Raw genomic sequence first — 19,195 nt, forward strand, 5'->3', positions numbered from 1 at the left:
TCTCAGCATCACTGCGCGGAAGCGAATCTTGTCTATGACCCTCAGTCTGACAGCTTGAACACAGGCTGAGTTAAACCCCAGGCTACCAGTACTCTGCACTTTGTCTTTTGAAACTTTCTGGGAGAGATGCAGTTTCAAAATGAAAAGTCAAAATACAGTGGTTTACAATCAGTTTTGCTTTTTTTGAAGCTAAAACTCAAAGCAAAACTCCTGGAGTATACGACTGTACCAAACAAAACATAAGAAAGTTAACACAAAAACTCTGCGAACTGAACAAGCTAGTTTCACTCAGCTCTTGCAGTAACAAGCTCATTTTTCAATTGTATGCGTGTGAGATGTCAAAAATGAGTTGGTTTCACTGCACCAACAGAGAAACACTGCAGCTCTAAAGCGTCACCCTCTGCCCAAGCAAGGTCTCACTCTCCATCTCAGCTGACACTTAAGACATCTGCCAAGAGATGAAATTTTCTCAGTCCCAGGCTGGTTACATACAGCTTTCATCTGTCTGAAAAACAAGGGACTTGAGAGGCCAGTCCTGGCCCTTATGTGGTTTATAGTTGTATCCAGCTCTGAACTAATTATTTAAATCTCTACATGGCAAGAGTCACCCCACCTCTGCAAGGTTATCCAAGCATTCATGTGTTTTAAGTTCAAAGCCTGGTATTTCAGAGATGCTGAACACCTGCTGCTCTTCTGAGCTGGTATGGGAGCTGCAGGTGCTCATGCCCTTTGAAGATCAGACCTCTCCTCCCGAGGTACTCTTACTTACAGTGAAGCGATGAGCAACCGTCTGCTGTGCTTTTGCAAAGCTTAGTATAACTGGCTTGAAGCAAACCTGTGAACTGCAGTGAGACAGAGCTACTTTTGGTAGTCACTGCTGAGCGTGTATGAGTTCAGACTGGTCAGGGCTCCTCTGTCTGCTGGGCAGCTGATCCATTTTCATTCCCCCAAAACACTGAGGGACTGAACTCCTGAGCTTCCAGAATTACCACTGATGGAGAAGCAAGACCTGAGCAGCAGTGAGGCCAAGTGAGTCAGCTTCTAGATGTAGATCTCAGGCTTTGGCAACTTTGCTGAGAAGAGCTAGAGTGATGTTCAGGAAAAAAACCCCATCATCAGATAATCAGTGATCTTGTGTGGTGTGTATAAATTTTGCTTATTCATATGTCAAATTTTCATGTTGAACTGGTACCTAGGAAAGTGCAGAGTGCAAGGGGAATGGCTGAATTTGAAGGTTTAAGGGTATCTTGAAATACAGCTCAAAGACTGAGTTACACAAGAGTGAATTTTATATGGTGTGAACATATGTAACTGAAAAAATATTGGGCTGTTGGTGGAACACAAATATTGTGTGACTCTGAATTGCACTTGGTATTTTAAACCACGAGAGTTTCAGATTTGAGTCATAGTAACTTGTAAGTAGGAGATATATATATATATAGGCATATATAGCACGCAAGCTGTAAGCAAGGCTTCTGCCTGGGGTTATTTTCCTCTCAAATTGCAGATTTGGTTCTCTGTTATTGTAAATCGTTATAGCCTCAATGAACACTCAGATTAGATGCTTCCAAAATTTGAGAAGAAACCTGAACTAGAAGCCTTTGCAATCTTCTATTTTCTTCTCTGTTTGGCCACTTTGCTTTTCAGAACCCATGGCTCCATCAAACCATATTACACCTTTCTTGCATCTCTGCTTCTCTGTGGTGCTTCCTGCACAGAGCTGGCATCGGAATTTATCCAACCTCTAATTGACCTCATCAGAGCCCTCAGCAGCATCTAATCTTTCAGTAGAGACAGAAACTTTGTTAGCACTGCTCAAAGAGCACCTTTAACCCAAGATCTTTATTGGAAAACTCCTCCTGTCAGAGCAAAAGCTGGAGAATATGACACACGAGTGCCTGCTAGCAGCCCCAGAGGCACGTGTGAGAAAATGTTTGTTTTCTTTTTTTCCCTTTTAATTCAGCACTTTGACTTAAAACATGCATCTTGCCAAGCAAAGAGTGACTTGTTGAACAGAAGATTGTAAGGTGGAATTAGAGGCTCTGCTTAAGAGAAAATCTGCTTCAGTCTAGAGAACAATCCCACCACAAAATAAAAAGAACTTTAAAAGTAATGAGGTTTTCCACTATTAACTTAATAGCAGCAAACCACATGTTCTAAACAATGGTTGCGTTTTTTTTCTCTTTTTTTTTTTATAAGGACTCATTTTTAGTAACAAGCCCCAGACTATTAGCTCTGCTGTTTTGCCACTGCTGGAGGAAAACATGGACTCTTGCTGAGTTGTACGGTGAATATCTCAGAGATACTTGAATCTGCCACCAATAAAAAGGCCTCTAAATTGCTAGCATGGAGGAACCAGTTCAAGGTAGAGGAAATGGAAAAAATGGGAAAAAGAAGAAACATTGCTTTGGATCTTTAGCACTTTCTCTTATTTTTTAGATTCTATTTCTTCTGGGCTCCCAAAATCTTTGGTAACAAACAAGTTTTCTTTTAAAAAGTATTAAGTTATCAAAACATTTGCCAGGACCTAATATTAAATCCTAGCAGTCAGCAATGTTTAAGTTCAGCCATATCATTTTGCTGAGTAAGTAATGCTAAAACTTAAAGTTTTCCCCTCAGAATGATCTTTCCAAATGAGATTGATATTGTGGGTAAAAAAGAAAAACAGAATGATGCCTTCATCATGAGGAATTATGGAATTAATTTTCTTTATACACTCTGTTTGCATAAGACATTTTTGTTAACTCTTAATAAAAATACCATTCAGCTGCTACTTTCATTGTTTTTATCCTGGGACCAATACAACATTGTCATTATTGGATATAAAGTGCTGTAAAAACAAATCTAATTTGTTAAGTTTATTTTGATAAGAAATAAATATAAAGGTAGTGCATAGTTTGTACAGTGCTGCTATCATAGGACTCCTGGGTATAATTTATATAAAGAAAATAAGAAAGCATACATAACTTTGTAGTTGATTTCCTTTAACAGGGCTAATTGAAAACAGTTTCTGTTATTTAAAAGTAATTTATTTTAAATATACTTTTTCAAACAAAGTTCTTATTGATATCCATTTTAAGTATAATATTATCTCAGTGTGGGATACAAGTAAAAGGTCAGCTCTTGTAGGAGTATTTTCTGTATGACTCAGTTCTGATCATAGATAAACTTATCAGTGAAACAAAATTAGTTAACCTTTTCAGTACCAAAAACTTGTTTTAACAGCCCATGATGGTTTCTTTCACAAATGCATAACTTCAAAGCTCATAGTTTTGTTCTGAAACATGACAAAGAGAGTGCTAATTTCCCTTTTCTCTATCTGATAAAAGGCAAAGGCTAGTGATTCTAAAATCAGTGAAATTAGACTCATTGAGATGTGGTATGTAGGCCCAGTAAGCAATATATTACTAATTTTTAGTCAAGAGCTGTTGTGCACAGTGGTACAGCAACAAAAGCTATTTTTTACTTCAATTACGCTTTAATCTATGGACATTGTTAAAGGATATTTCTTTTCTTGTTCAGTAGTGTAACACTTATGTATGGGTCTCATACACAGTACTGAAATGCGCTGTATGAACAAAATGGCTGTACATGGCGTATCCCTAGGAACCAGTCTCTTTCCGTATTGTTTGATAGATTGTTCCAATTCCTGTCCGGTTAACTGGTTTGCAACATTTCTCAGAAGTCCCTTCAGCTCTGTTTCCTTCTTTGTTTCCATTGCAGCAGCACTGAGAATTCAATGACTTGGGTTGCTTCAATACATGCAGTCACACTCAACACCAGTAACTGTCCTTCTTTCTCAAAGCCAGATCCGGAATGATTCAAGGTTTTAATGGATTTCAGATCTGGGACCACACTCATATCTGAGAAAAGCTCTCTCAGATGTTAATGAACAGAAGCTGTCTTCATGGCATTTGCGCAATCTCACCTCTATCGGCATGATTTAATGTGGTAGCTGGGGGACAGTTTGACTCATGGTGGGTTTTGCCTGCAAACTCACTCCTGCCATCTTTACTCATTTTGCACAGTATTTACTCTCACTGTCTTGTGTGAAGCGGTTGTGCTGCAAAGGATTAAAAGTGGTGAAGTCTTTCTCCTAATAGCTCCCAGAGAGCTACATTTCAGATATTACCTGCTGGAGAACTCTCAAGACACAGATATTAATGACGTTTCTCCCATTCAGTGAAGTAAGTACATTAAAATATCCAAGGGTGAAGATAACCTAGAAATATGGTTTTGAAGGTCAAAGCACACACAGCGCTAGCTGAGCTGGAGGAACACACTGGTTCTGCAGAGCAGAAAGTTCAAAGAGAAGTCTGTAAGGCATGTCCCAGGCTGAACTCAAAAGGGCTTGGGGTGGAAATTTTGTCAGCCCTAGTCATATGCAGTGAAATATTTGTGTCATGCTGGCAGAGGCAATGAGCTTTTTTTTTTCTTCTATAATTTACAAAATATGAGCAAGTAGGTAGTTAAGGCATTGCAATTCTTCCATGAATGGAATAATTTTGCATGGATTTTCTAAGCAGAAATATAACTGGTGCATGGGGAATTACTTTGTCACTCTCACAAAATGTAATTTCATCCAAACAGGCAAAATGATGCAATTATCTGGGCAGATAATGCAGCACACTATGCATACATGGTGAATGAAGATAGCCTTTTATTCCATGAACTAGAGATGATTGCTGTAGAAAATTTGCTGGGTCACTTTTAATTATTAAAAGAGCAAATTCATGGTTTCTCTGTGGTCGAGCCACACTGTATAGTATTTTCTTTTTTGTTCTATTTAAATTTAGATGGGTTATTAATACTTCCTGGCAGTGGTTATGAGAGAAGGATGACTGAGAATTTGGTAGACAAGTTAATCTCATTTTTACTGTGTTTCTAGAGCCACCCACTTTCCCTTCTTACAAATTGACACCAAAAAGTCATTACCAGTTTTGCAGAGACCAAAGTACTGACCTCCTGCATCCTTCCGTCTTACCTTCTGCCCTGTTTTTGCTGCTCTCTGCTTTTCTTCTGCACATTTCTCATTTTTCAGCTTCTCTCACCAGACCGTCATTCAGGGCACCTCCACACATGACTCCTGCCTGCAGGCACCTTTGTGGGATTGATGTTATTTGAGGCCAGGGAGTCAGTAAACAGTGGCCACTGACTCAATGAGATGAAACCATGAGGTACCTAGCAAAACCCTATTTCCAGCCCCATACCCTGCAAATGAACACGCTCTTAATGTCAGTAAATAATCAGTTGAACATCAAGACCACTGAAGCCTGATGGATTTGTATAATGGGTGAGTACAAATCAGTGCTGAAGCCATTTCCCTACTGAAGTGTTACAGATTCTTTCCCCTACAGTAGGTGTTGGAGGACATAATGTCAGGTTCATACCACAGCTCCACTTTTAGTGCGACTGCTTGTAGAGGTTGTGTATGGGTGTCCTCTCTTCTACTAGACAAAATATTTTCACTTGGCTTTTAGAAATGCTGGTGACTTTGATATCTTTGTCACATTTGGCTCCTTTGGACAAGGAGTTCAGCCACTTTTTGAAGGGAAAAGGCACAGATGTGCCCACACAGACACCGAGACTGCCTTACAAAGTGGGACTAAGTTATAGACAGCAGAGAAATCTTTTGGGTGTTCTTTTACTACTGGTTGCACTAGCCTTTGGTGAGTATTTTCAGCAGGAATTTTACCCAGCTGTGATGTCTTTGAGTGTTTCTGACTGTCATGGTTTAAGCACTGCCAAAACGTAGCATCTCTAAAGTCACCATTTAGCAAGTGTCTGGGGAAGCCCTGTTCTGCCTGAGGAAACAGTTTCCGAGTTTTAGCAGTCACACTTGGAGAACTTTAAAGCCCAGCAGTGATAGCTTTCATCTAGAGGAAGGTTATCTTATTTTTCCCCCAGATATGTCTGTTGGTCTTGGGGAAGATATTACCTCTTCCCATAAACCTCACCACATTTATAGCCCTGGACTATCCTGGCTGCAACAACTGTGAAAGTACCTTCAGCTTTCTATTTTCTCTTTCATTTCAAGCCTTGTAAATTCTATGTTAACATTCTCACTGCTAGCTGAAGAGCAGTGTATCTCATAATATTCCTGTCTTCTTGTGGAACATGTGGCATGACGTTGAGGAATATGCCCAGAGCAGTGTCATGTGCACTTCACTTGCACAGGTATGAGGAGTAGAAGTTGCAATGGCTGCCAAAGGATGGGTTCATAAAGTAGTTGAACACTTTGGATCAAAAATGGGGAGCTATGAGGGTTTTGAAAGATCAGGACTTGGAGATTTCCTTTGGCTTCAGCTTCTTGCAGAGCTGGAGCATCTCTCACTGACAAGCAGCCTTTTTGACTGAAGTGATAAATGTAACTAAAGTGATAAAAATTGATGGAGGTTTTCTGCTTCCCTGCTTCCCAGTGCCTCACGTTCCTGAGCATGGATGTCCATCATTAGTGATTATGGACCTGAAACCTTTCCACAGCTAGTGTGGTTGCAATTGTGGAAATAGGAAGCAATAGTCAGCTAGAATCACTGAGCATGGTCCTGTCATGTCTGTGGGTTGTGTGTTTTTTAAATGTTGTCTAAAAGGTGTCTCTCCACAGCTGTTTTTTTTCCTGCCGTATATTATCTCTAATAAAGCTGAAGCCGTACGATTCACCCATTGCCCTCCCACCGCATTTTTATGTTCTGAGAACAAAATATAATCAGCTTTTATTTTTTAGTTTGGGCAGATAATATATATTCTTTTAATGTGCTCTTCAACTTATTACCCAGCTGCAGAAAACACTCCAGTATGCAAGTGCAGGAGATATGTTTATGTCTGGTCATCTCTGGAATGTGTAGGCTGGGAAACTTGCGGGATGGCTGTGCCGACGATGACCCGCCAGCACCAACAGCCCCATCTGTGATGGTGGAGAGGGAACGTGGGTGCCTCTGCAGTACTCAGGGTCTTGGAAGGATGCTTCCTACATCTCCTGGGATTTGTAGTCCCTTAGTGCCTTGCAGTGGCACTCAGCAATTCGTAGGATTGGGCTTCTGCATGGCGGAAGAGAAAAAAACCCTCAGGAATTTTGTGTGTGCAAAAGGCTCCTAGAAAACTGTTGGAATTAAAATGATCACACATGTCCTTCAGCTTAGGAAAAGAGAGCTCTAAGTGAGAGCATGTGTGCTCCGGATCTCGGGCTGAGAAAATGTCAGGCTGATGTGCTTGGGAAGTTCATATTGATACAAACAGGGAGGCTCCCTGCTGCCCACAGATTTCCCACATAAAAGGCCTACTGGTAGCCGTGGGAACTTAGCAGCAGCCACGCTGTGGCTAAAGTCACCACTCTAAAAATGTAGTGAAATTAGTGTTCATAAAAGTGAAAAACATGCCACAAGAATGAAGATGTTCTGATTCACAGCCATGAAAATTACTTGAGTTCTGGCATAAAAAAGAGAAAAAAGCGCTGAATTTTGCAGTTACTCTGGCTTTGGAAACGGATTGCTGGTGAATTTCTGAAAAGTTCCTCTGAACAAAAGTCTTGGCTTTTCAAAAATCAATTTATTGCCCCAAAACACATCCTCCTCCCCCTCCCTCCTTGTGCCCGTGATGTGACGCTGGTCCTTCCTGCCAGCCCCGTGGAAAGGGCAAATGCTGTGCTGCACAGTGGCCCCTAGTGAAACTGAGCAGCTTGTTCCAGAGCCTGCAAAATAATTTCCAGCAGCTGGGTTGTTGCTAATTTCAGTCCTGCCTTCCCATCTGACCTGCACCTCGCTCAAACTGCCGCTCGCTCTGTGTATTTTTAAGACAAATAAAAAAATCCAATAGGAGGCTATAGTGGACCAACAGACTTGTCCCAGTGTAAATGAAACATGAACGTGGAACCCAGAGGCAAAGGTAACACCAGCAATAATGCAGCTGTTGTAGCTTAACAACATGATTTAGCACCATTTTTGGTTTGAAGTTCCCTTTTTTTACTTTTTCTGCTATGCCTACCATAAGGAGAGGGGATGGCTATGCTGGCTATAGCTCTTGATGCTAGAATTTGGATTTGTGTGTTGTATCTCTGTTCTAGTTACTGAGACTCATCCTCAAACAGGTACTCTTGTCCCACACAGCTTTTGCTTTTCTTCAACTAGAAGGGCCTGAAACATCAGCTCTGTAGTCAAAGCATTGATGAGGCTCTCTCCCTGTGTCCTATCAAGCCTGTTTTCCTTGATTTTCCAGGAGACATGCTATGGAGCAGTGAGCATTACCCTCCCCTTGCTCCTCATGGTGCTGCTCCACCACAGTGCCATACCACGGATCAGCAGCCAAGCTGACCCTCATCCAGTAGGCTGTTGTGCTCTCTGGTCAGACACCACCTTCCCATCCCCACCCCCACCCCAGCAACAGCTTATGACAACAGCAATCTTACAAATAAAACAGGAAATTATTTCGATAGGGGATGTGGTGGCTGGCAGAGAAAAGTGCAGTACGTCTGATGCGCTCTTGCTCTTTCATGTGAGTGCCGGGCCCCTGCAGAATGTTGCAAGGGAATGAATGTGCAGCCTTTCATGTGGTGGAGGGACCCGTGCTTGTTTTTGTTGTTGTTGCTACCGAGACCTATTGTGATATCTGTCCTGGTGACCTGGGTCCGAATGCTGCAGTTCATGATGCGGCAGCATTTTGCCCTGGGCTACCATCAGCATATGCATGCTAGTGCATGGGCATTGCCTGATGATCTGGTCTGCACTTGGGCCACCATGGTAACCCTTTGACATCAACGTCACAGCTACTTCCTTACATTAACTGCATCCAGGATAGCTGTGCTTGGCCAGTAAATGATTCACTTGCCCACCACTTCCCAGTATAAGATACCGTTTTGGTCTGATGCCTGACTATCCAACCTGAGATTTCTCCTGAGAAGAGCCTTTAGTATCTAGTTGAATTATTTAATGGGAAGGCTTTGAATGGCTTGGTCCTACTTCATTCTCCCCATTTTCTTCTGGGCGATCAGCTTGAAGGAAGAAGGGATCTGGGTGAGCACTGCCCTGGGAATGCTGAGCATCTGGAGCCTCTCAGGCTAAAGATGCTTCTTGGCCTCAGAAGGCTGAGTGTTTTCTTAGAGGTAATGTTTTGGGCTTGGAAATGCACTTTTGGTCTGTTTCCACCAGCTTTGTATTTACAGTGAGCATTTTATTTCTCTCACCAGCTGGGTTAAGTGTTTTTTTCCTGTAGCATTCAAATGCTTGGAATAGAGGTTCAAATCCTTCTCTGCCCTCGAACACGAACATACCATATCTGGGTCAGGAAGTCCCTGACCTCCAAATCACTGGAGGTTGAGAGAGTATGTCATGGTAGCTTTATTATAGGCTTGCCCTAATCTTGTATTCTTTCCTAGGCATCTGCTATTGCCAGCATTAGATGTTAGACTAGAGGGACCTTTGGTCTGAGCTCCAATGGACATTTTTATGGTCTTTTGTCTTTGTCTGAGGTCTCCAGAGGCTAATAAAGATTTTGTAAATATAAAGAATTCATTGTGATCTAAGGAGTTGTGAGCATAGGAGGGCTCTCCCAACCCGCCCTCCCTGGGAGCAGAGGTCTGATAAGAGAAGTGGGTGTCTGGCAAGTGCTGATGAAACGACTTCCAAAATCTATCAGTTGCTAAATAGATGGTCCTCAGTGAGTAATGAAAATAACTGTTTCTGGACACTTCTTAACATACGCTTCTTTATACGGTGTAGGATTTAATAATTTCATGCAGTGTGTAGTTTATCATTTAGGTTTGCTTCTAGCATTGGGCCACAGCCTCACTGGAAACAACAGATCTACGTATGTCCTTTGGCTTCTTAATTGGTTTCTTCCAAGGATAAAGAGGTCCCGAAGATGCCCTGTGTCCCCTTGCCAAGCCCTGAAGGCCTGCTGAGAAGAGTGGGTACCCGTGCTTGTTGTTCGCTGTTATCTAAATGGAGCAACTTTAATATCACAAAACTGTGCAAGGGCGTCAGGTGTGCTGAGACACATGATGTTTGTGCTGTCACTGGATATGAGCTCTGAGATTATCTTTAGTGCACAGGAAATGCCAAGGGGGTTTTCAGACGGCAGAAAAGCAGAAAAGACTCCTCTGAGCTTGTTTTCTCTTCTGCTTGCCTCTCTATTCTGCTTGGTCAGATGGAGCAAGAGGGACAGAAATTCTTTGCGTAACTCAGTTTTCCTTTCCTCTTTCAGTTGGCTTTTAAACAGCATTTCTGCATAAGGTAGAGCAGCCTTATAGCTGAGAAACGACCTTAGCCTGGCAATGTGGAAGGCTTGTCCAACTGGCCCTGATACTTAACCTGTGGTTGCCCCTGTTTGGAGGCAGCAGAGCTGCTTTGACAGATGAAGAGAGAGGAAAGAAGAAGGGTGAATTTTTTTTATGTGAAAAAACAACAACAAAACACCATCAGAGAAGGAGTTTTACAAATCCTGTTCATTTTCCCATCCTCTTTTGTTCTTCCAAGCCTAGAAGAATTCTGTCCAGCATGACATTAAGTCTGCCTGTGGCAGGGGGTTGGACCTAGATGGTCTTAAGGTCCTTTTCAACCCTAAGCACTCTATGATTCTATGTTGCGGAAGGGTTTAGAGCTATGGTTTCCAAGTCCTGCATTGAAGCTGTTTAATCTTTACTTGCTTCATTGCAATCCCTGTGTCCTGAGCTGGAGTGTCGGTTGTAAAGAAGAGGCTATTTTTAAACTCAGGCCCTACATTCATGGTTTGTGTACTCCCAGAATAGTCCTAAAAGTTCAGGTCTCTGTGTGCCCAGCCCAGCCACCTCCTATGCCCAAAACAGTCATAGCCCTGCCTCTGCAGCCGGAGCGCATCACAATGGAAAATTCAGTAGAGCTCATGCAGTAACCCTGGGAAGGAAAAAGAAGGTTTTGTTTGCTCAGTTGGTGCTCTCATGCATATTGTATGGTTTTAAAAAAATCCAGTATTTTAGTCAGAATGAGCAAAGTGTATAGTTCTGCTTAAAAGTTTGCTAAGTGACACATTATAAATTGAGAAGATTAAACAGTTTGCTTAATGTTAAGTGTCAGTGCAATATACAGCCTGACCCCCCCCCCCGTTACATTGAAAAATACTCCTTTCTCAATGCAGTGATTGAAATAGCTGGTGGGGATTTTTGCTATGAAACTGGAAAACACCCCAGAAGCAAACCCATGACGACTCATGGAGAGTGTCAGTCTCTTCAGGAAAGTTTAAAGTATCTAAACATAAGTAAGCACATTTAAAACTGTGTGGCTATCTGTGCATGCATGTTACCTAATCTGTGGGGATCCTTGTTACTCATTTGGGGAGGGAGGCAAAGATCACTGAAGTCAATTGAAAGACACATACTGATTTCAGGTGGTTTTAGGTGAGATCACGCACTTGGCTCCCTCCAGCTGCCAGTGATCTCGGTGCTCACTGCCATCCAAGCCCTTGGTGGTCTTACAGCTGCTACAACAGTCTCTGAACTGCAGTGAGAAGATGCAGTTCTGAAGGTTCATGTTTCTGAGGTGCTGGCCTGCCCCAGGACCCTCACACTGTGAGGTGGTGGCTTCTGCAAACATGGCCAAGAGCATCCCTCTGCTGATGGCAGACTGAATAGACCTGGAAATTTAGGCTTTTGGGCTTTTTTCATAACAAATACTAAACTCCATTTTTCTTACCAAACGGCATAAAGTAAGAAGGTTTGTGGACGGATTAATGCCATCCTTTACAAATGTCATAAACATGCACATGTCTTTCGCACAACCAGGATCAACACACAGGATTTGCTGAAAGGCAACAGACGTACAGGCTCACCAAAGTGAATGGATTCAACTAAACTTCAGGGCTGGGGAATAAAAAGGGCAAAATTCCAAATCTGCAGTTTACTGCCTGGTATTTTTTAACACAAATCTGTCCAGTAAATAGTTGGTGTCTGTAGTCATTTATGACAAAGACGGCTGTGGCAGCTGATCGAGTTACCCAGAGGCAAACACTGCACTGGGCTCTTCCCGAGCCTGAGGCTGGCAGAGGTGGCTGCTTCCCCCAAGACCCCACTGAGGAGGATGGGTGCGAGCAGTGTCACTGCTCCCACAGGGTGCTTCTGAATCGGCGCTGGCTGAGCCAAACGGGGTGCTCTCTGGGGAGGCCGGGTGCTGGCTTGGCGTGGCAGTGGGGACAGCTGTTGAGCACACAGACAGACAGCCACCCACCGCCCGCAATGTCTGCAATGCACACAGCTGCTGCCTGGCTGCGTTACAGAGGTGCCTCCGCAGCAGCACATGGGCTGCCTGCGATACCGGTGGCGGCTGCGAGCTGCGCTCTGGCTATATTTTACAAGTTGGTTTTCTACGGCGCTGCAAGCACAGGCACGCTTTTATGGCATCCAGAGCATTTCACTGAATTATTTGGTAGTATGCTACTGACCAGACAGCACATTTCCAGATTTAGATTATAAGAGGAACACAGCAAGTGGTAGGTTCAAGTGCAGGTCAGTGGATATGTTATACCAGAGCTCCTCCACTGAGCACTGGAGTACTCGTGCTCCCTCGGGACCAATACCATAAGCTGTGCTCAGTAGAGATGGCCTAAGGTGTTGGCTTTTATGATTAACAGTACCATTTGCACTGGGAAAATGCTGTTATCGCATTGTAAACATCATTTTTAATATCTCAAAATCTTCTCGGTTGGTATTTGGGCTTCAATCACAAATGTACGATGTTAATTTTCTGCTGTTCTCTAGATGTATTAAACAGCATTTCAGAAGGAGCTTTTCAGGAAGGAAAAGAAGGAAACAGAGGTGAAAGAATATTCTGAATCTGCTGATGGGCTTGTTTTTAAACACCCACTAGTACCAGCAGGCACAGTTCGGGTGAGGCAAGCAAAATTGGTGCCGATGGCCATACTACAGATGGATACACATGGAACAACAGATACCGCAGCACAACATCATTGGCATTCTTGTTAACAAGCAGCACTTAAATATATCACCTGTAACAAAACTTGAGTTTACAGACAGCGTAAACTTACTGACCCAGCTCCTATGCACCTTGTGGAAGTCAGTAGGAGAGTATCTCCTGATGGTCTGAAAAGCAAAATGGATCGATAATGATGCTTAATAATTGCAAATTGGCTTGAAACACTGCAAGCTGTTTTTTAGATTAAATTCTGTTTAGTTAAACCTTAGATCACCTTTTGCAAGTCAATATTCCCTTTAATGAGGGACCCAGGCTGCACGAGTCCCCTCTCCCTGGCTAAATGGCGAATACCCAAAGCATGGTAGGTACAATATCACCAGAGAAAGCTCTTTACTGTTTTGTTGCCACAAGGAATGAAACACCCTTTCTCACTCTCAGTGGGCTGAACTGCTTGTGAAAGCGCAACCTAGGCCCCAGCCCAGTGTTTGCTGAGTAAGATCTGGCCTGTGTAGGAGTTAGTCATGAGTAACCTGCCCAGAGTTAAGGTTCAGGTTGCTCACAGCTCTCCCACATCTTTTAGCACAATGGTATTTTTAATGTTGGGGTGCATCATGTCCCTGGAGGCTTTGGGGAAGGTGGTCCCTGTCCCTGGGCAGAAAGGGGATGTGAGAGCTGCTGCTGCCCCAGGAAGGAATGGGGTGAGGGATGGGGACTGAGCCTGCACTGGCAGGGGACAACCACCTGCTCCCAGCACAATGTGCTAACTTGGGCTTTTTTTTTGTTGTGACAGGGAGAGTAGGAGTGTTTGGAAAGGTGGGGTATTGGCAGCTTTGTGGCTTGAGGCTCCAATGCATCCTTTGGGAAGTCTGGCTTTGGTGTGTCAGCTAAAAACAGTACAAACCACAGAGAGTAGCACTTTTAGGCTGATAAAACATCTTTTCCAGGTGTCTTTTCCCTTCACAGCAGCTGAAATCTCAAATTCCTGCTTTAGTTCTTACTCAGGCAAACCTCCTGTAGACCTTCTTCTACCTGGACCAGAACTGACCAAAACCCTCAGGTATTGATCCAGAAGGTGCAAAACAATGCTGAAGTGAAGGTTCACAGAGCTACACCCCTTTAATTTAACCTAGTTTCCATATGACACAGGCACATCTGACTGTGTGATGGTGCAGTGCAAGTAGGACAGATGCTGTTCATTGGGAAGATATTTGTGTCATGCCCATGCTTCTTGCAGCATGTCCCACTGCACGGGACCACTTCTCTCACCCTTGGTCTGAGGATGGGGCTATGCAGAGGTGGGAGAAGGGGAAAAGACAATGTTTAGACCTGCCTTTCTGAAATAAATGGCCATTTTTGGTTTTGCTTTTCCCTGAATTTGACCTGTTTGCACAGGCAAAGTGTGCCAGATGATGAAACATGTTTGGGTGCCAGGAGGACAGTGGGCACTTCATGTGCCTGCCTGCTCCCTAGCCAGCCCCTGCCCACTGCCCTCCTGGAGAGTCCTGCACTTTTGCCCAGCCCTAGGGCAGGGTCCAGCCTCATGGAAGGACCACAGCCCCACACCGTGTGCAGGAGAACAGTGCTTTGTATGGGATCTTGGATGCTGCTGGCAGACGTGGAGAAAACCTCAGTGTGTGTAACCAGACAACTCCCTGTCCACTGCACAGCTTGCATTCCAAAGCAGTGCTAATTATTTGAAGCAAAGCTGACAAAAATTCAAACTCCCAAACCCTTCCCATGAGATACCCTTTCCCTTTGCCTTTCCACATCATGCTCTGTCAGATCCAGTCAGCCCCTGTGCCTGAACCTGCTCTTGGTGGGGTGCTCCAGGCTGGAGTGCACCATGGGACGTGGAGTTGTTGGCACACATGGACTGCATCTATAGGACATGCAGATGGTTCTTGTCTGTGTCTGTTAATGAAGAATTCAATGAATCCTAAAAAGGTGAGAAGAGAGGGTGAGAACAAGGGCAATGTCACATTGCTCAACTGTTTTGCTCAGGTTTTAGAGCAAATAGAAAGCTGTCCTTAGTGAATTGCACTACTTTAATGTGTCCTACAGTTATCAAAGAGTGACAATAGAAACCAGGGGATATAAATGGGATGTATGGCTCTGCAGAAGGCCACCCGAAGGACAGAAAGCAAAGGGTTTGCACAACTGGGAGGAGGCATCGTCGTGACTGCAGCTGCAGCTGCAATTGCAAGCAGCCTTATTTTGAATATGAAAAATTCAAGCTGGGAGGCACAAGGGATGTCTAAAAGGGGAAAGGAAGAGGAGGAAGGTCTGTGCTAGGTGTGCTCAGAGCAGTGGAGCTGAGTTAGTGTCTTGCTGGCTGAGCATGGCTTGGCTACGCTGAGCAGCCAAACAGCTTCCCTGTGACCTCCCCTGCTGCAGAGCTTCAGATGTTACTGAAAAATCTGACATCACTGCAAGAGATTAGAAGTATCACACTTCCAGGAAAGCCCAGGGAAGAGGAAAAGTCTTCCATTACAAATGAATCCATTTGAACAAATGCCTCCTGTCCAAAATCAGCAGGTGTAGATCAAGCTGGTTGTCCGTATTTCTGCGTGTTCCGGTCTTTCTATGCCCCCTGTTTGCTGCTCATGAATCATTGACAATTTTATCCCATTGTTTGATGACAGCATGAAATTCCATAAGGTCATATACCCCATCTTATCATGAGGCAACCCTTATTCTGTAAAAGCACTTGTTAAATAGAGTATTTTGGTCTGCTTGATTGTTTGAAGTTAATTGTTGGATTATTAACTAAGTATCGAAGCCAAGACTGACAGAATTCCCAATTCTGTCCAGATCTCAGTGATAATGGCCTAGTGGACAATAGAAAATTGGCTCTAAATACTTAGGCTTCTTTCAATCAGGACTTTGTCTTCTTATGTCTTTGTAAATTATTCTTCACCTCTGTGTTACTGGAGAATTTGCAGCCTTCCTTGCAACATGCAGGACTTACTCATAGAAATAGATCTGTTGTCTTTAAGAGGGTGAAGTATTTGCAAGTGGCAAAACCCATCCAAAAATATTTATCATGATTATTGTCATTACTGTTACATATGTGCAAGTAAATTATGTTTTTAGCTTCATTAAAAAGATACAATTATTTCCATTTTACTCAAATACTCTAATGTTACTACATAATAAATGTATGCGATAAATAGTAAATCTGTTGTTTAAGATTACAATAATAAATAGTAAATAATAGTAAATCTGCTGCTCCTTGTTACTATGAGTTTTATGTCTGGTTCTGTTATTAGTACGCGGTCTATTTTCAATGAAAATTCATCAAATGTCAAAACATGACTAAAATACAGTAAACTGCAAATAAAACAACCACACTTGAAAGAATGCAAAAAAGCACTTTGGCAAATTGTTATCTTTGCAGTGGTATCTTTGTTCTATATATTTACACAAATACACGGAAAGATATCATAAATTAATTGCACAGGAAAATCTTACTCATCTCTGTAGAAAAACAGGATAGAGATTTCTATCATGTGGCTCAGCTCTAGGACGATGTGATACTAGTGGCTGTGCTGTTTTCAAGATGCAATTCATCTAACTGGAAAAGGGTATGATTTGGCTGACTAAACTCTGGAGTGATATTGAATGATAAAAGTGCTAAGGGGAATTTTTGAGGCATCTGAAAGATAACGTATAGACTATGTAGGTGTAAAAAAAAAAAACCAAACCAAACCCCAAAAGACTTTTTCTGGTTGTATAAAAATGTTACCGACATTTTATGACACACACTAACCTCCCCCTGTACCTTCAACCCCCCCTTGCAAAACATAGCCACCTTAAAACTGAATGCAGGCTTGCTAGCATACTGATGTTATTTTGGCACTTTGGCTCATCTTGCACCTCTTTGAGAGTTCTATTGGGCATCTAATGTCCCAGTCTGGAGTAGGCTGTGGTGCACACAGGCATGACCAGTGAGGGGCTGTTGAAGTTATTCTTTACAAGGACCTCTTTGTTTTGGCTCAAGGGGGAGCCTGATGTAAGAGGCGCTTGCTGATCTTACTTCCGCAAAGTCAGCCCGGTGCAAATGCCCATTTTGACCTAAGTTGTCACATGCTATGGATGTGCAGACAAATAGTGGCCATAGGTCTTGGTGCAGTTAAGCATATCCCTAGGTCTTCTCCTATTGTAGTGTGGTCTCAGATCTTTGGTCACCAGCCCTTTCTCATGTCTACCCACCACAGTTTCAGGAACTTGCTTCATGGAGAATGGGGGAATTCAGGTCCCCATCAGATGAAAGAGCACAAAGGGACTTGTGCTTGACAACTTGAAAACAAAAGGATCTTGTTTTTTGTGGTATAAGGTCTGGTCTTCCTGCTTTCTTATGCTGGACCTTTATTTCAGGCCACCAGAGCAAAGACATGCTGATCTTCATGGAGTCCCAGGCCTGTGCTGATGACTTTCACATAAAAGCTTCTTTCTTTTCTAGTGTTAGCCCCGGACTACACAGCAATCCCAGCTGTGAATACTTTTGGAAAAATAGCTTGTCTCCAGCACAATAAATAAAAGCTTAAAAAGTCAGTGGTCCTCTTTCCATCCCCTCCTAGTTCACAGAAAGCACCTTGGGAAACAAAAAAGAGCACAATTATGGCTGAATCCTGGGATTTAGCAAAAGGACTTCAGGAGTCCAGCAAACACCAATCTGGATGCAGTGGGCTTAGTGGTTTTTCTCCTTTACATCAAAATCTTACTGAACCAGGAAGGTTGCCTGCCAGGTGTGGGTGACAAAGCTTTCACATATTGAATTTCATTCTGTTGGTCTTGAAAGCAAAAACACATCTTTCATGTTGCCAGGCACTGTATCAGAGCCCACAGTGGCTTGCAGGGTGTTTCTGTGCATTGTGGCAGTGAAGACAATAGAACATCCTGTGAAGTAACAGCCTTAGCAAAACACCACGAGAAAATTGTGAAAAACACACTTCTCTGTTCCTTTTTTTTTACACAGACTTTTTGTTAGAAACACAGACCTACTGGATCTGAAATGGTTTTCTCTTGTGATCTGGCTTCTTTTTAAGCCCCAAACCATGTAAAGCTCCACTCCTCTCCCTCAAACCCTGTTGAAGCTTGATGTGGGAGAATGTAGGCTTTTTTCCTACTGCTTTCAGTCACTGTCTGACAAATTCTGAATACGCCTTGATGTGTCCGCTGCTTTTAATATTGCTGGCTAACACAAAGCACTTGATTTGTTCTCCCCTACTGACACACATAATTTGTATTACCATAGAGAAATATTGCTGTATTTTGCAGGGAGATTGCATGGGAAAGCAATGTTAACAGCCACCATAAAGTCGCTGCATGGTGCTGACTTGGGCAATCAGTTTTCCTATGGCATGACACACTTATAGACTGGGCATCTTGCATGCTATGTATTAGTAGAACTTGATGCTTGCAAGCAGTTGCTACTTTGAAGTTTATGGAAACTTTTCTTATTCTTTTAAATTTATGAGTGCCTGTCTCCAGTGGTCTTTGAGACACTGCACTGTTGGAAGTGTAACCTCAGGAATGGAACATGGTATTGAGGTGCTGCAGCTTGCAGGAACAAAATGGCATTTTTTTTCCATTTTTTTGTGAAAGGCATTGTTCCTATACAAGGCTGGAAAAAGACTGCGTACCAACATACACCTCCCCTGTGTTTTCAGGCACATGCATCATCCTTTGTTACTCCCTGGCCTAGGTCTGTGTCCAGGCTTCCATTTCACTCAAAGCTGAGTGAACGTTGTTGGTGGATGAAATTATTCCTTTAATATCTACTAAGTTTATGGCTGCAGCAACATCATTTTAATATCTTTTGGAATGGCTGATGGTCTATGAAGAGAATGATCTGCCAGCACTCAGGGTAGCTGAATACTGACCAGCTACATTGCTCAGTTATGCAGACCTTTGCTGGGATATTAGTATGAAAGCAGGGTAGCAGCACTCAGGGTAGCTGAATACCGACCAGCTACATTGCTCACTTATGCAGACCTTTGCTGGGGTATTAGTATGAAAACAGGAAACGATGTGGGAAATGTTAATAAAACTTGACAACAACAGCTCAAAAGGTGTTTGATCCACCATTTAAGTGTACATAACTATTACAGGATGAGGAAACAGGAAATACGCTGAGGGGAAGAACAGAGAACTATAAAAAGACTAAAAAGACTTGAAAAGCTCCAAGTCACCTTTTCTAAGTCGGCAGGCATGCCCAAAGGTGTTCACAGCACACAGCTCTTCACTTAGGTGTTACACATGTAAAACACAAGGAGCCGGAATTCAGATCCTTCAACAAT

General features: G+C 42.9%; 1 long non-coding RNA gene across 1 annotated transcript; it reads left to right on the top strand.

The window, feature by feature from the left end:
• The first annotated feature begins 329 nt into the window (after positions 1 to 329).
• On the top strand, positions 330 to 3,074 carry LOC130603532 (uncharacterized). Its single transcript, XR_008973208.1, has 2 exons — positions 330 to 1,029; positions 2,200 to 3,074. It is a non-coding gene; the product is annotated as an uncharacterized LOC130603532 (long non-coding RNA).
• Positions 3,075 to 19,195: the final 16,121 nt, after the last annotated feature.

Source organism: Pezoporus wallicus, unplaced genomic scaffold, assembly GCF_028554395.1.
Source record: "Pezoporus wallicus isolate ANWC-B61680 ecotype Strahan unplaced genomic scaffold, APGP_CSIRO_Pwel_v1 contig_5183, whole genome shotgun sequence".
NCBI lineage: Eukaryota > Metazoa > Chordata > Aves > Psittaciformes > Psittacidae > Pezoporus > Pezoporus wallicus.